This window comes from Anas platyrhynchos, chromosome 8 (assembly GCF_047663525.1).
Source record: "Anas platyrhynchos isolate ZD024472 breed Pekin duck chromosome 8, IASCAAS_PekinDuck_T2T, whole genome shotgun sequence".
In the NCBI taxonomy this organism is placed as follows: Eukaryota; Metazoa; Chordata; class Aves; order Anseriformes; family Anatidae; genus Anas; species Anas platyrhynchos.
In genome coordinates this window covers 36,099,391-36,115,711 of record NC_092594.1, presented here as the reverse complement: position 1 = coordinate 36,115,711, position 16,321 = coordinate 36,099,391, and the positions used below count along the sequence as shown (strand labels likewise).

The following is a 16,321-nucleotide window of genomic DNA, read 5'->3' as shown; positions in this document are numbered from 1 at the left end:
ACTCTTTCAAAGATGCAACCCAAAAGTAAGAGCCCTCAACTTCTCCAACACAGCATAAATGATTTGTCCAATGCCAGCTGCTCCAGGCTGGTGAGTTTCAATAATTCTTATTGCACAGGCGAAGGGGCTGATAGCTTTTCTTTTTGATGATTTTTCTCAAACACAATTAACAACTTTTCTATATGAAGACAAGCTGGCTGGTATTTATGTTATGAATGACTGTCATGTCCATAGACTAATTTCCTCAGTTATTAGTCATTTCTTGAATGTATCAAATCTCATTCATGGGTTTCATTTGCCACACTAGCTGCAGAGCAGAAATGATGTTAAAGGGTTAATAGCAAAGGTGAACCATCAAATGGGATGGAAAGCACCAAAATTAGTGCAGATTTTGCTGCAGAAATAAATTTAAAACAAAAACCAAACCCTGACAACCAGTACTCTCAGATGTTGCTGGCAGCCTTCTCCATTTAATGGGAACCTGTTGTTTCTGAAAGTCAGTTGGCAACACAATGAGAAGGCAAGAAGCAGAAAAAGGATCCTGCGGAGTCCGTGCTATACATGCCATTATTGTGCATTGTCATCGGCAGGTTGACTGACAGCAACTCAAGCTGTTTGATGTTATCCTCTCGCCTTTGCAAAATCCTCAGATAAAAAGTTTGTCCCTGCTTCTGCCTTTGGCTGTTGTGCTGCAGGAGAAGCTGAGGTCTCCGAGCCCATGCTGTAGCTTGCGCGACCCTCCAGTTTTGTTGTACCATTTACTTGGTGGCCCTTGGATTGCCACCCCAGTTCACACCCATTTTTAAAACTAAGTAGACTAGGTAAATCATCTCTACTCCTCTTTAGAAGACCACTCGATCATTTTTCTAGCAGCTTTAATTTTCTGTGGCTACTGCTTTGTAAATGGGAAAACTGCACTGGTCCTTGGGCGAGGTGGTGGAGCTCTTCATAAATAAATCTAATCAAGCCAGAACCTCTGTTGCTGAGGCTACAGCATCACTATCGGCTTAAAACACAGTGTTTGCTCTTAATACTTAGTTCATTAACGCATTCTGTCCATTGGCTCGTTTGGATCTATTAACATAATTGTTCTTTCTAAACAACTGGGTCATTCTATCTCCCGAACAGAAGATCAAAGCTGGCTGCAATATTTTGGAGAAATCATGCAGCCAGATAAATACAAGTACTCCTCCACAAACACACCTATTAGATAAAAATGTTATTAGATAAAAAATGTATTAGATAAAAATGTTGTGATTCTGCCTAGCATCAGCCTTAAAGTGAAAGCACAATGGCGGGTATTTGAAAACAAATATAATAGCTCAGTAGCTTTTTATTTTGTAAATGGCCTGGTTGTCTCTAAAACCTAAAGCAAAAATATATTTCTGAGCCATTCTGATAAACTTCTTTCTTTATTTCTCCCTGCCATGCTCTTGCTCCCTCCTCTTCTCCCTCCCCTGAACCGAAGGGCTGATGTCTGGAACATAAAAGGAATATTCCCCTTTTTAATTTCTCTCCCCTTTTACTCATTTCATTTCATTTTTATTTTTTTTTTTTAGGTGACATTGTTCTACTCGCCAAACCTGTAACTTTAACAGAGGGTGACAGGGTGACCTTGACGACAGATGTTCCTGTGGCAACAGATGGCACTAGCAAACCCGAGAAGCTGCTGTACGCCGTCTCCGTGCCACCTGTGCATGGTCAGATTGAGCACATCAATTATCCCGGCGTGCCCATTTCCAGATACAGCCAGTTGGATGGGGTGGCCCAGAAGGTCCCCTCCGTCCATGACAATAGCCACGAGGCCGGTAAGGAGGCATTCAGGTGAGAAGACCTCCCCTTTGCACACCAGCGTGCTTGAAAGCCCTCGGCCAGCTAAGGGTTAAGCTTGCATCTCCTGTGCGGTATTTAACGACCAATATGGTTGTGCAAAAGAGACTGCTGCAAACAGGAACACGATGTAATTTTACCATTACAGTAATTACATACTTTATTAACTGTAATAGTGAAGTTGTACGGCCAAAGGCGATGGGAGTCTTGCAGGCTTAGTGCAGGGGTGTATCCAGGTAGGCTTTCGTGATCGATTAGCAAGTGAAATCAAACAGTTTGGGTTCATATAAAGAGTTCGCCGTGCTTCTCAAGGTTGCCAGCAGTGGAAAAGGAAAAAGCAAAAAATCCCCATCTGCAACTGTGGTTGCTTTCTGGGCAGTTCTTACTCCTGAAGGGGAAAAAAAATAATAATCGTAACATTGTCTGAAATGATCAGGAGAACTTAATCCAGATGGTGGTGTCATTTCTAAGAAAAAGCATATGTTGGCCATTATGATACTTAAATATAATGGTTTTACATTCCTCTAGTGGGCACAAAAGGCACACAACAGAGTTGGCGGGGTTTTTTAATCTTCTGAATGGTGGCAGTGGTGGTGGAGTGGTGGGAGATTTTATCTTCCAAATGGTGCGTTTCCCAGAAGATATGGCAAATTCAATTGCCGAGAGCCTGCTGTAAAAGCCGTGCTCCCGTGGAATGTAAATTCGTGCTTTACTCTATCCAGCAACAGTGGAGAGGCTTAATTTACTGCCCCCTTTGGATTATCATCATTTTATATATATTCTTCCGGCTTCTCCTTTTACTTTTCCCCTTTATTTTTTTTTATTTTTTGTGCTTTAACATGTTTTTCTTTCTGATTTGCTTTAAAAGTTATTTACGCTCCCTTTGCAGCAAAGTGGGCACTATAACTAATTTTATTCTTACCATGATTAACTATGAATAATTTCCTAAGAAATGAGTCAAATTAACAAGGGGAAGAAGGAATCAATAAATCATGAAAGCAGACTATTTCTAAGTGGGGTTAAAACCACCATTAAATAAATCACAGACTCTAAATGATGACCCACTTGGATATGGGGGGGGAAGGGAAATGTCCATTTAAATTGCAGTGAAAGGAAAAATGAGAAGAGTGGGCCAGCATCTGTGTGTGTTGTCCCTCCCCCCCCATGCTGTTCAAGCAGGGGGGCACAGGAGAGAGAAGGACCCCAGGAAAAAGCAGAGAAGAGATGTGGCTTCCCTGCCTTCGTTGTGCTGGTCCAGCTGCTCGGGGGCCATAGGGCTGCTGCTGCAGCCAAGCACGGATCAGAAGAGCTCTGGCTTTTAGACACGGAGGCATAAATGTTGTTTAACAGCACCTTCTGCCTCCAGCCCTGCTCTGCGCAAGAGCAGAGGAATGCCAGGGCTGACCCAACCTCACTCAAAATATCTGAAACGTTTTCATCTTGCTCTGATTTTTTTGTTGTTGCTGTTGTTTTTCACTGGGTTTCAGTGGGTTAGTCCCAATTTAAAAGACTTGGAAAGGACTGCAGAGTCAGGTCCACTGTGCTTCCTAGCTAGTTTACATTATATTCTTCTAAACAGGCATTAAGGGTCACACTTTGTCTGATGGCACGGTGAGTGTGGCAATGTTACCTGGGCCTTGAGTATCATCTTTCTTGTTCACTGAAACTTATAGATGTAATTTTTACAGAAGGAATGCCATTGCTTTTGCAGGAGAGCTGCTCATCCATCTTTACGCCTGCAGGTGAGGAACTCTAAATTGTAGAGTATTGGGCAAGCTTTGTCCTCAAGTTTTCTATGGGAAAGGATCAAAATACTTATTGCTTAGTTAAAAAAAATAAAAAACAACAACAAAAAAAAAGAATAAAAGAAAAAAGCAGTTCTGCTTGTAACTTCCTATTTGCAATTCTTTTTATGATCTTTTCTCCTCCCTGAACACATGTATGAAATGTAACCAATTCGCTGCTTGCTGGGAAGGTTACCTCTTACGTTGCATTATGGGCCAAAGCTTGGCAGCTGGTTCAAATTAGTCTATCTACGTTTGCTGAAAGGATGCTGTAGCCATTTTAACTGGCTCTGAGGCTTATAAAGTTAGTTCATAAAGTTGCTGAGAAGGTCTCTTTCCTCATGGTCTTTATGGTCATGGGAGCTCATCTCCTCTTTTGTGGGACCTGTGAGTATCCCATGGGCTGGAGGTGAGGGGAAGCTGTTTGTCTTCCCTCTCTTTTGTCCATCTGGCTGCTTTGGGCAAGATTTGGTGGGTTGGATTTTTTAATTATTTATGTTTTTTTCCAAAACTGTGCACAGAATCAGAGGGGCACAAGGTACGACATGGTTGCTCCCTGCCCACACCACCTACGTGTTGGTGAGAGCAGGCACTTCAGGGCATCCTCTGAAAATGCACATGACCCAGTGACATCCCAAGCCTTCCCCTCTTTCTCTGAGCCAGCACTGAAGCAGGGGACATCCATGAGCATCTTCTTCACCCCAGTGTCCTCTGTGGTGGCCTCAGCAGGTGAACCACGCTGCTTATCTAGTGCTTCTGCACTACTCTTAAGTCCTGGTCTATCTCTTTGGTAATAAAAACTGAACACAGCAGTGTTCACAGACCATCCAGGAATGAAGCCTGTTTCTTCCTAAATGCTTTGTAAATGTGGACTAGCACATGCCCCTGGGACAGATGGCCCTGTGTGGGGAGAACCAGTCCCATGCGATGGCCCCAGAGCTCCTCTCCCTTTCCTGCTGCTGGTGGGGGGCATAGAGGAGGGAGGAGAATGGGCAAGGAGCAGAGGGGCAGCAATGGGGCAGACTGGAAGCGAGGTGAAGGTCTGAGGGAAGGGTTGCAAAGGGCAGAGCTGGGGCTGGTGGGCCAAAGCCCAGCAGAGCCTCTGGCAGTGGCCTTTGTCCCAGCATGGTGCCATATCTGGCTCTGCTCTCTTTGCTTTTCTTTCCAAAAAGTGTATTTATGGGCAGGTATGGGACTGCCTAGTGCAAGCACATCGGTGGCCAGGTTGTCTCTGAGGAACCTGCAACCTTGGCCTCTGTCTGTAAGCAGGAGATGTGTGTGTAAGGGACAGTGTAAGAGGAAGCAGAAGGAGAGGGACCCACTGCCTGCCTCCACCACAGGGATTTAAGGCAGGTCCCTCAGGTCCGCAGGCAAGGGCTGGGGCTGAGGTAGAGACCGATGACTTGTCTGTCAGGCACGAAGGAGTTAAGACACAGAGATTAAAAAAAAAAATCCTTAAAAAAAACACACTCACACACTCACACACTCTCACAAAACCCTGCACCCTAAATTAATTTCTGCTGGTAATCTATATCGGGTTAAATAACGCCTCATTATTCTGCAACACAGCTGAGGCTTCTCAAAATGTTTATCTTGTTTTGTAACTGGTACCTTCTGGCATATTCCAGTGCCAACTCTCCTAGCTCTTGCTATATTTCATTCTCACTATTTTTGGAATGGAGCTGCTGGTTCCAGGTGATTTAATAAATTGCTTTTTTTTGTGTTCCTTTTAACTTACCCATCTGCTCAACACATGCGTAACTTGCAATCTGTCGGCAGTTTGCAGAAAGACAAACTGTCAGAGCTGCATGCATTTGACAACTTTGTTCCCAATTAGATTAGTGGTAATTTTAACAGATTTCAGGGCAATCGAAAAAAGGGATGACATGTTATTAAAGCATCAATTTTGACAGACCCAAGCACATACAATTTCAGTGTAAATTATTTTAAATGCTTTAATTAAAGCTATGAAAGATTTACCCTTTTAAGCGGTAAGTGATTGCAAGACAAATATAAAGGGAAAGTGGATAACAGAGTTTCCTAAATGGTTTATGCTGCGCATGGCAGTCCACAAGTCACCACCACCATAATCTATGACTGTAATGTTGGAGGCATAGTTAATTATTCATAGCCTCATCTCTGGAGCAGACGTGATTAAGAACATGAGGAGCATTCAGAGATCTAAGCAGTACCTATGAAAATCAGAGTTTGAGCATTTCTGAGATCAGAAGCTGATAGGAAACAGGTTAGGAGTATCTTACATGGGGGATATTTTAATAAATATACTTTATTTTTGCCCCAGTTCTGCCCTGGTTTAGATGGCTAAAGCCCAGTGGTCAGGGTGATTGTGTATTTAGAGCAATTGGGGATTTCGTATACTTGAAGACACTTTACAGGCTGTACAAGCCCTGTTTAAAAAAAAAAAAAAAAAAAAAAAAAAGTAAAAATACAACATGTATTATTTAAACAGAATACAGCACTCTAAATTCGTCACTCTAGGAGCACTGTGCCACATGTGTAGCCCATTTAACCGTTTAAATGATTTTGTGAGTCATGGCCCCCTTCCAGCAGCCTCCCCTTGCTGCGACGGCACGGCTGGCCATCGTGGTGAGAGCGCTGGGCTCAGCCCCTCTCATCCAGCTCCTGGGTCCTGGCTGCAGGACCTTCAGCCTCCCCGCTCTCACACCTTCATCGTGCACCCACGTGTTGGTCTGACTCGGAGCCCAAAGCTTCCAGGAGGACGGCTCCAAGGGTTTTGTTTATTTTCTGTGTGGCTGGCTGCACAATGAAGAGCTGTCTCATTTTCAGATTGTTAAATGTGCATATTGCGTTAGCCTATAAAGCATTGGTCCCACAACCTGCACTGAAAGTTTATTTCCTTTTTAATTCAGGGACTGTAGGACTTCCCGATACTATTTAGAGTAACAAGCGACAAGCATGCTGTTCCCACCCTTCCCTCTTCCCTAATACCAAGCTTGTGTGCATCTGTTTTGGGTTTTTCTCATTTCCTTTGGGGATGGGTATGACTTGGCATGACTTTCTGAAAAGCCTGGAAGTTTTTCTTTGGAGGTTGCTAGCCCAAATGTTGCAGTAACAAAATGCAATGGAAGCAAGAAGAGCTGCTCCAGTGAGTGCTGCAGGTAGCAGTGTCAGGAAGCTCCTCGGAGCCCTCGGTCTTGTGCCCTTTCCAGGTGTCTGAGCACTGGAATATGCACAATGGGCAACAGGCGCAACGAGCTCGGCAGGTAAGATGAAGTCCCGAAGGAAGTATCTCACCACCGTTGGGACTGTTTAGGCCTGTGAACCAAACTTTAAAGGGTTTCACAGCTGGGCAGCTCTCGGATCCCTTCCTCTAGTGCTCTTCTTAGCTGGTGTGAATCGGTGAAGCTCCATTTAATTCAATCAACCTACTCTAGTGTGCAACAGAGTAAGATCTACCTGATTGTTTTGATCAATGAGCACAGCCCCTTGGGATGTCTGAGTTTGGTGTGAAAAATCACCTTTCTTCTTAAAAAGTGAAGATTGTGCATCACAGATCAGAGTGTAAGAGCAAGACTCTCCCAAATTGATGGCACTAGTTGGCCAGCAAGAGGACTGGGCCAAAATAATGGGTAAAAAGAGAGAGCAGATAAACATTGGCAACCAGGCCAGGCTATTCCAACACTTACCACAGACCATCCGTGCTCATCCATAGAAAAGTGTTTGTATGGTGCAGCACAGCGTGGATAATCAGCTTAGAGATCCTCTACCAGGTAGTCAAGCACAGCCCATCAAAACACCTCACCCCAGTATAACCATCTGCACGTGTATATTGTTGTACGCTGGGGCCAACTTAATAGCGTGAAAATACTCTACTGGCACAGTGGAAATGCTAGGAAAACTGAAAATTTTATTTCATCAGTGCAGTGAATCATGGTTTTCTTGTCCACAGACCAGGAGAGGAGCCAGCAGGATCTACAATGCAGGTGAGTTACTGTCTCCAGTGCTCTTCTGATGCAACACCAAATAGTATTGAATGATAAAAATATAACATTTTGCATAAACACTGAGAATAACAGGAAGACAGAGAGAGAACTGCCTCTTGAATCTTGTGGCCTTCTCCTTGCTTAATAGCACTTCCCCGTCTAACAGAGCTCTACTTGTTTTGGCTTAAAACATGACATTCAGGTGATTTTAGAGAGTTCATCTTCATGGCAGGTGAGAGTTGGTGATAAGGGCTCAAAAAGCTCAAAGGCTGAAAAATCTTCCTATTTTTAGCAAACTTTTTAAAAGGTTGCGGGCCTATTGCAATTTCTGAGATCAAATCACTGGTGAAGGTAGTCTTTGTAAACTAAACAGAGACCTAAAATTGCTTATTTAATCAAGTCACATACAAAACAGAGCAAAAAAACCCACAGCTTGCATACATATCAAGCTTTGCTGCTTAATCTATTTTATAATGTTTTGCAATTAACAGGCCAATGTTCATCAGCTGATAAATAATTAACAGCTGTTGTTGTTTCTAGGGCATGACGTAAAAGGCTTACATAGGACAAAAACTAGCTTGAGTTGTTTGCCAAAACTCTGACCAAACACACATTTATAGCTCACAAAAACAAACTTCTTTGAAAAATTGCACTTTATGGTATCTCTAAGGGAGTCCTCTTTATGAGACTGCCAAACATATTAGAAGTATTCACATGCTCTTTTTGTCAGCCAGGTATTGGAAACTTAAGATGAAAGCATCTCCTTTTTACTGGCATTATTCAGACATATCAGCAATTCAAGCGTAAACACAAAGATTTTTATTTTTTTTTATGATTTACCTACAAGTCACTAGTATCTGTAGTTTTCTGACATTGCATATGGGATTGTTTGATCTTTGTTCAAAATCCTCAGCTCTAGGAGGAGAGGGATCTGAGTTTGGTGAGAGGTAGCCTCTCCTGGTGGGTTTGAACAAATGTCGTGGTCTAGTTGCTATTCATCTGAAATAAAATAAAACATTGACTTGCTGTTAACTCTGGCTATAAATGGGAGACACAGAAAACACATCGTTTGGGAATAGCCTTTGGATGCACCTGGCTGACTGTCTTGTTGGGCTCACAGCATTTTATTTGTTTACTTGCATCTGTTTTGAGTAAGGGTAGGGTCTGCATGAGCCACAAATTCCAATGAGAGGGGTGTTTACAGCTGAATTCTAACTGGAGGTGTGCTCAGTAGTTTCTTCCAAAGCTTTTCTGATTTATTTATTTCTATACTGCATACTCATCAAGCAATTACAAGCCGTCTTGACTGAGAGAGGGGGATGACTCCTGTTTACAGCAAACACAATCATCTATAATTAAGCAAGTTTATGCCATGCCCATGCAAAAGTTCCTTCTCCCACCTAGACAAGCTTTTCTCCCATTGTAGAGACTTCTACTGCAGTTCTTAATCATAGTAATTATAAAATAGTTTCATGGAGATTCTACATATTGTAGCTTTAGACCAAGGAGCATCAGAAAGAAAAGACTCAAAAACTTGAACAAGTCTCCAAATTAAAAATGTGAAGCTATTGTAGACAGCTGAAGATAGATATGATGTATTTGTGTCAGTGCATGTCACTGAAGAGGTTTTCAGTAACATTTTGTACTATTTGGAGTTTCCTAAGTGTTGCAGGCTTCATGCCCAGGTATATCGGTTTGCTGTAATACAGCCAAGTGACCAAGGTGTGAAAAACTAAGGCCAGGTCAGTATCTGCCAGGTTGGGATGCAGTCTCCCAGCCAACTGGAGATGGTTGGAAGTGATAATTGCTGCTATGTGAGAGCTGAATGTACTTGTGGATTCTTCACCTAATTTTTAAGTACGGGCTTAATCATGAAAGTGTGCTTTAACCACAAAGTCATCCAAATTCTCTCCTCTGCATTCTGACATCTGTCTCACTTGGATTCAACTTCTCCTACCTGTTGTGTGTCTCAGCTTATCTTGACTTAGCATTGGGACCTCATCCTGGTGTTGGCATGATTGTGTATGCTGAAAAATAGAGATGTATGTTTTCTGTGCCTTGCCAGCACAGTGACCACTTACCCTCAGTTGCACATAAATACTGAAAGAGCTGGAGATGTGCCTTGGCTGATACCCCAGGGTGAAGATACAGGCTCAGACTTTGCTCTGAACTCACATTGCCTCTTGCAGGTAGAACTGGCCATGCCCAGTCTAAGTGGTGGTGTATAAATGCAGAGAGACGGAAGGATGAGAACAGATCCTCTCCATTGACAGGAGAAGACCTCAGGTATCTAACGTAGATAGAGGGGGCTTCTTCAGAGCTGGCTGTCTGCTTGGAGGAACAAAGAAACCCTCCTTTCTTGTGTTACACCTTGACTGTCCAGTTCAAGGGGAGCACCAGTTGTTTGTGACTCTTCCTCCAAACCGTGGTGGTAAAATCAGGTCTGCTGGCAGCTCATGGTGGCTTCTATAAAACTCTGGAGCGACTGCTGCTGTAATGTGCTCACAGCCGGTATTACCAATGTACGGTGTCCTCAATGTTAGCAGGAAGGCCAAACATGATCCTTACTGGCTTGGATGAGAAACAACCCAAGATCCTAATCCAGGGGTGGCCTGTCTATGAACACAAAATCCATAAGGTTTTTCTCTCATTTCCTTTTGGTAGCAACTTAGTTTTTACTCTTCTCCCCCTTTTTTTTCCCCACTAATTCAGACTTCCCCAAAGCTGGATTGCACATCACACTGCAAAAGCAGAGCTCTGTCTCTTAGAAAGGGCAGATTTTTAAGCTCTCCACCCCAGGGGATGTGTCCCAGCCTGCTGGCAATGGGGTCCCCCAGCTCTTCCCAAGCTCTCTGGGCCTCCTGGTGTATGCACAAGGCCAGCAGCTCACCCAGGGAAGGAAATGCTGCGCCTTTAAGTGCCCTCCCCGTGGCGGGTGAGCACTTTTCTGCTTATTCTGAGCTGACAGGTTTAACATGTCGCCTGGTACATCAGCCCGCGTGGTCACCGGAGAGAGGCACCTCTGGCAAAAGTTCAGAAGTCAGTGTTTTGGAAAGATTGGTTTGACCAGCTCTCAAGCGAGAGCAAATCCCAGACCGAATGCAGTCAAATCTTCAACGACATTTAACCGCTGTGGTGCTGCGGCGTGCTGATACCCTCTTAACCTGGAGAGGACTGCTTAAAGCTTCACATTTTAATTATTGTTTCTTTTCTGCTATATTGGAAGGGGGAGGCTAGGGTGAAGACAGTTTGTTTTGACTTACTTTTAATTAATTATTTAGTTTGCTTATGGTTCTGGCCCAAAACTACAGGATAGACTAGCAATTTTGGATGCTGCCTTGATATCTGGACTTCTGCAATACATAGCGTTGCAGTGAGTACATATGTTCCTCATTGCCTCTTCAGGGCTTTTTATTAAGGGATCTTAAGGTTTACTGCATGTTGCTTTATGAAATTGCCAGGTCAAAAAACTTTTTTCTCATCCTTTGGTATTTACTTTGAAGCAAGCAAACAGTTAATAGTAAGCGGTGCCCAAATTACACATTTCTTAAACTCATGGCCTACTTTACTAATCAGTTGTCATAAGATGTCAGATGGGGACCCGTCACTGAAGAATTGCAGAATGCAGCCAGTGAAGCAACTAATTAGTTGGACAGTGGCATGAAGGTGTGCATCCCAGAGGAGCTGAAATGATCAGAGCAGGTGAGGAAAGTTTGGACAGATCGGTATCTCCGTAGAATACAACCCAACACTTGGCTGAATCGTGGTGATGCTGAGGGTGAGGGCAGCGTGGGTCCTGCACCAGGGACTTGGTGCTGTGGGGGATTGCGATGCTGTTGTTTTCAGAAAGAAGCACGAGTCAGCTGCATGCTTGAAGGAACGTGACCTGAGATGTGCAGGGACTGGAAGAGCTGAGCAGCTTCTGGGTTTCGTTTGGAAGGGCTGTAGTTGGCTGTCCTGACAGCAGAGCAACTTCTGCTGCACCTGAGGACAAAAGCCAGGAGTGAGGGTTCCTCACCTCTGGAACAAACATAGAGCCTCTGTTGTGAGCCAAAAGATGTAAAATATTAAAGCTTATAAACTTCTATCAGTGTCCCACATGCTCATTTAGTAGTTTAAATTGTGTCTTATGAGTGCTGCATGACTTTTTCCCTTCATACCAACCCAATACAGGTGCACCGTGTGGGTGCAGCAGCAAAACAAATCCTCTCCAAAAATCTCCATTTTAGTGCTTTGATTTTCAAAACGTTTTTGCACACTGCTGGAGCAGTTTTTCAAGATGATAAGAACCATTGCATTGTATTCAGGATTACACCTAGCTGTGTCACAGGAGTTACAGGGAGACATGTTTCCACTTTTGGAGCCTTTTTCTTGTAATTGCTCAGTTCAGGGCAGCGGACAACTTCCCTGGCACCAAATGGGACAATGCAATGCTCAGCCTGGATCAGCGACCACAGGACTGGCCCTAGCCAAGCAAACGAGTGCCACCAGAGGATGCTGCTGCTCCCATGAGGGTGTGACTTTGTGGCACAGGCTGGTGGTGGTCTCGGAGGACACCTCAGACAGGCGGTGTACACCACATGCCCTGGCAGAAATTCTCTCGGCAAAGCCACGTAAACACTGTCTGAAGGTGTAAAAGCAAAAGGGCAACGGTGCTTTTGAACCTGCTGAATTCAGGCAAGATTCTTGCTCAAAGGACAGATTCTTGGTTCCAAAAAAGCTGCTTCGACCTTTGAGCTGCCAAATTCCTTCCCCCATTACCTCCCGTCTTTCTTTCCAGTATAGCACAGCTACTCTGAGTCATTGTTTATCTAATTTAATTAACATTTGCCAGTGCCTGCAACCTAAAACACTGTCTTAAAACATTTGCTTGAAAAGCCTCCTTGTCCCAGAGCTGTCATTTTTTAGCATGATGGATAATGGATAGAAATAATTATCCTGAACAAGGTTAGACAGCTTAAATGATTTGAGTTTCAAGGAATTAGTAAGCTTAGCTAAACATCTTATTTTTCAAGACACATTAATAATAAAAACACAGTGATGGCCATAATGGATCGTAAATCTGCACTCTGTGAAAACACACGCTGTATCTCGCAGGTAGCTGTGCCCACCATGCCTTCACCTAGGGAGATTTAAATCTGATATGTCAGAAATATATGATACATCATCTGATATGTCACAAATCACTGCATTGAAAGGACTTCAGGTAACTTTGAATCCCAAGTAAAATGCTTCCAGTGCCAGTGTCCGATTCAACCTGTCCAAGTAGGAGGGCAATGTATAGATGGGTGTAGAGAGCAGACAAAGATTTTATCCACCAGCCATGCAAGCATATGTCAGCAACCCAGGTGGGTTGCAGAGATAATTGCTTGTCCAAGATTATGTTTCTACCGCACAGGTTGGCTACAGTGACTCATGGGCTGCCTAAACCATGCTGCCTGTTGAGGTCCATCAAAAACCAGTCCTACAGCCATGTCCCCTGCATCAGCCCTGGAACTAGCCAGAAGAAATGAGAAAGCAGAGCCTCTCTGCAAACCAAGTGAGTTACTTCAGGTTTACAAAGGTGTAACTGAGAGCAGGATTGGGCTTACTGCCTCTGCATTATTTCCTCCGTCCATAATTTTGGGGAAATGTAAGTTTTGAATTAATCGTTGACCTTTAGCTTTGAAGAAAAACAGAACTTCTGCATGAAATTGCCAAAAATGAGAGTAACGATTTATAATTGCTTAATTTTGCTCCTGGAAACTCAGGTGCAGCCGGGCCTCCGAGGTGCTTTGTGCAGCGCAGGAGTGGGCTCTTCTCCAGGGAGCCTCAATCCAAGGCGATAAGGCAGACAAAGCAAGCATGGAGAAAAATAGGCTCTTGGCGGAGAAGTGACAAGCCACATGCAACGGGACACAGGAGACACCCACTCCCTGCCCCATGTGTTGCACCATGATGAATAACCAACCTCCTCCGTGCAGCGAGACACCTGGACCTGGTGCTGTTCCCTTGGGTGAGGAGCAGAGGGTCACATCCTGGTGCCCATCAGCTGCGGTGAGTGCTGCTGGTGGCGGCACAGAGCCTCTCGTTCATCCCACCCCAACCCAGAGAGTCTGAAGCATCAAATGCATCAGTATGGTGGAGGTTTCCACCTCAAGTGAATTCTTTTATTTTAAAATTTTATTCACCAAGTTTTATATTTTGGGGGCCTTTAGGAAGATTAAATAAAAACCTACATCAAAAATTACGTCCCTTTTCACTGCTGAAAGTAAATGAAAATTTCCTGTATAAAGATGGAGAATTTGCAGACCCACTTAGTAAAATCCAGAAGTTTCACTTCAATCCTCACTTTTTATGTTTCTAAATTTGTTTTTTAAAGATCTCTGCATCGGTGTCGAACGATTTAAAATTCCTCTGGCAAAGTACAGTTTTATTGCTCCGAAGCTAGCATAAAGCTGAATGGGTGGCTGTATTTCAAGTGAGGAGCTGTGGGAGAGTGCAGCTTGCAAATGGCAATGGAGCCCAGAAATTGAACTCTAGCCTTTCTATTCAGTGCTCTTTTTATTATTAAGTCACAGAATAAGTAAAACGTTACAGGGACACTTTAAATCTGCACTTGTTTGTACAGCATCCAATGAATATGAGATGGGGTAAGAAAATGAAAAACGTGGGGCTGCTGAAAATAAGGAAAAGATTGGGTGTTGAAGAATCAAGTATGGTAAATTATGGGGTACAGTTAAATCCATAATTCTGGTGTGAAAGAGAAGAGCAGGGCTTTGGTGCACTCTTGCGGTTGTGGGGCATCTTTGGGGTAGGTGCCTGTTTGGTGGCTCAGAGGATGGGAGGTGGCAGCAATGGCCAGAAGCTCCCTCAGCTGTAGCAAAAAGAAAAAATAATGTTATTTTAATATCTGAAGATCTCTTGTTTTCTGATTTTTTTTTTCCAGACTTGAAATACAATGTCCTAGAACTGAATAGCATGAAACTGCTTATCGTGCCTGTGAAAACGTTGGGACAGGCAGGCAAGAGTGTGGAGCAATCATTTGCACAAGCATCAAGGTAAGACCTGAAACACACTTGGGTGGAGGACACCTGCAGGCTACCATTAACACCTCTTGATGATAAGAAGCCTAAATGCCTGGCTGATGTGTCTGATTTAGACTAATGGAGTCTTGCTTTGTTTTTAAGGGCCAAGAAGTTTCAGCCAGAGCTGGCTAAGGTTCACTGGCAGGGCTACAGTTTAGCGCAGGTGGATTCTGTGTTCTGTCTCCATACATCTCTTCCAGCTGTCATTTTAAAAAGACAAATACTGAGTGCAGTTCTGAGGAGAGATGTGTACGTCCTGTGCTGCTGCACGCCAGCTGGGCTGCAGGAAGGCTCTTCTCTTTGGGCTTTCTTGAGGCTGCAGGTCCCTGAAGAGCTCCCTCCGTGGTGCTTCTCACCACCAAAGGCAGTCATGGCCATGGGTAAATGTCCCTACCCCAACAGGTATTAACACCTCCCAGGATGTAGAAAGCCAGAGGCAGGGGAGCCCAACTGCTTTCCAGGCAAGGACTGTGGTCAACCACCCCAACCCTGGCACCACAGAGGCTGTAAGTTTTTACTGTGGCTGTGGTTTTAAGAACAACCTGCAATTTTGATATCCTTAATTGCATTTTGATAACCCAGGGTAGGAGATGCAATGGAAATGTTGTGCCTATTCCTATGCTCTTGAGCATGGTGGAAGAGAAACCTCCAAAAATAAACGTTTCCAATACTCATTGCTGACTGGACAGGGACCAATTTCTGTTTCTCACCAGTGCCAAACCAGTTCCCAGCACTGGCCCTGCAGCTCCTCTGCTCACCTGCCATTTTGCCCAGGCCTTGTGACTGCTTCTCGTTGCCCAGGTGGGAGGAGATGTGAATCCTTATTTCCAACATGCTGGGAAAGAACGGAAAGGGCTGACCCTGCTGCTGTATTTCCTAGCCCTGTTTTCAACGTGTTTCAGATTTTACGAAGCCATTGTAACTATTTTTCATCCTTCTTCTAGCTTGAGAAAATAACGGAGTTACATACTATTTATTGCCTGACAGCATTTTTACATGCAATAGCAGGAAAAACGTGAACACTAAGGAGCTGTTACCTGTGTTTTCTATGCTCCAAATGAGGGGCAAATGACCCATGAGCTACCAATTTCTAGTGTTGTAAAAAAACACTGGTTTTGTTTTTTGTAGATCAGAGATGAATGGGTCAGAAATGTTAGGCAGATGGAAGAAATCACCAAGGCAGACAGTCCCAGGAGTAAGAAAAGCCCTATGAAATTTCGTTTGTCCCTATGAAAAAAGTCCCTATATTTGTCTACCACAAAAGTGAGTCAGACGAAGGGGATTTGGATGGGGCACCAAAGCAGCCAGTAGCCAGCTGGGCAATGGATTTATGATATGGTATTGAAAAAATGCCATGGAGAGCTACCAAGGCTGGGGTCTATGGTGTAAGGGTAAACATGCCACAGGTGAAATTCTGCTCCTAAAAGGCATCAGCAAACACCCTACTAGCATCAGTGGATGGAGCTCTTGTGGCATCCAGGATGGTTGCAGCTCTGTGTTCGGGTGGTGGCTGGCGAGGAGCAGCAATGAGGAAGACCTGGGGGCACCAGGGGTGTTAATCCCTAACCCTCTGCGGGGCAAGAGGGAGCCAGCTCTGCCCCTTGGCCAGAAACAGGAATCAGGAGAAAGAAATCAAAACATATGATGAGTATCCGCTCCTTGGGTTCGCCTTTCA

At 44.1% G+C, this 16,321-nt stretch overlaps 1 long non-coding RNA gene across 1 annotated transcript; it reads left to right on the top strand.

The window, feature by feature from the left end:
* Positions 1-7,012: 7,012 nt before the first annotated feature.
* Positions 7,013-13,598, top strand: LOC110353337 (uncharacterized). The gene is made up of 3 exons (XR_003498971.3): positions 7,013-7,579; positions 12,978-13,118; positions 13,330-13,598. It is a non-coding gene; the product is annotated as an uncharacterized lncRNA (long non-coding RNA).
* The last annotated feature ends 2,723 nt before the right edge of the window (positions 13,599-16,321 follow it).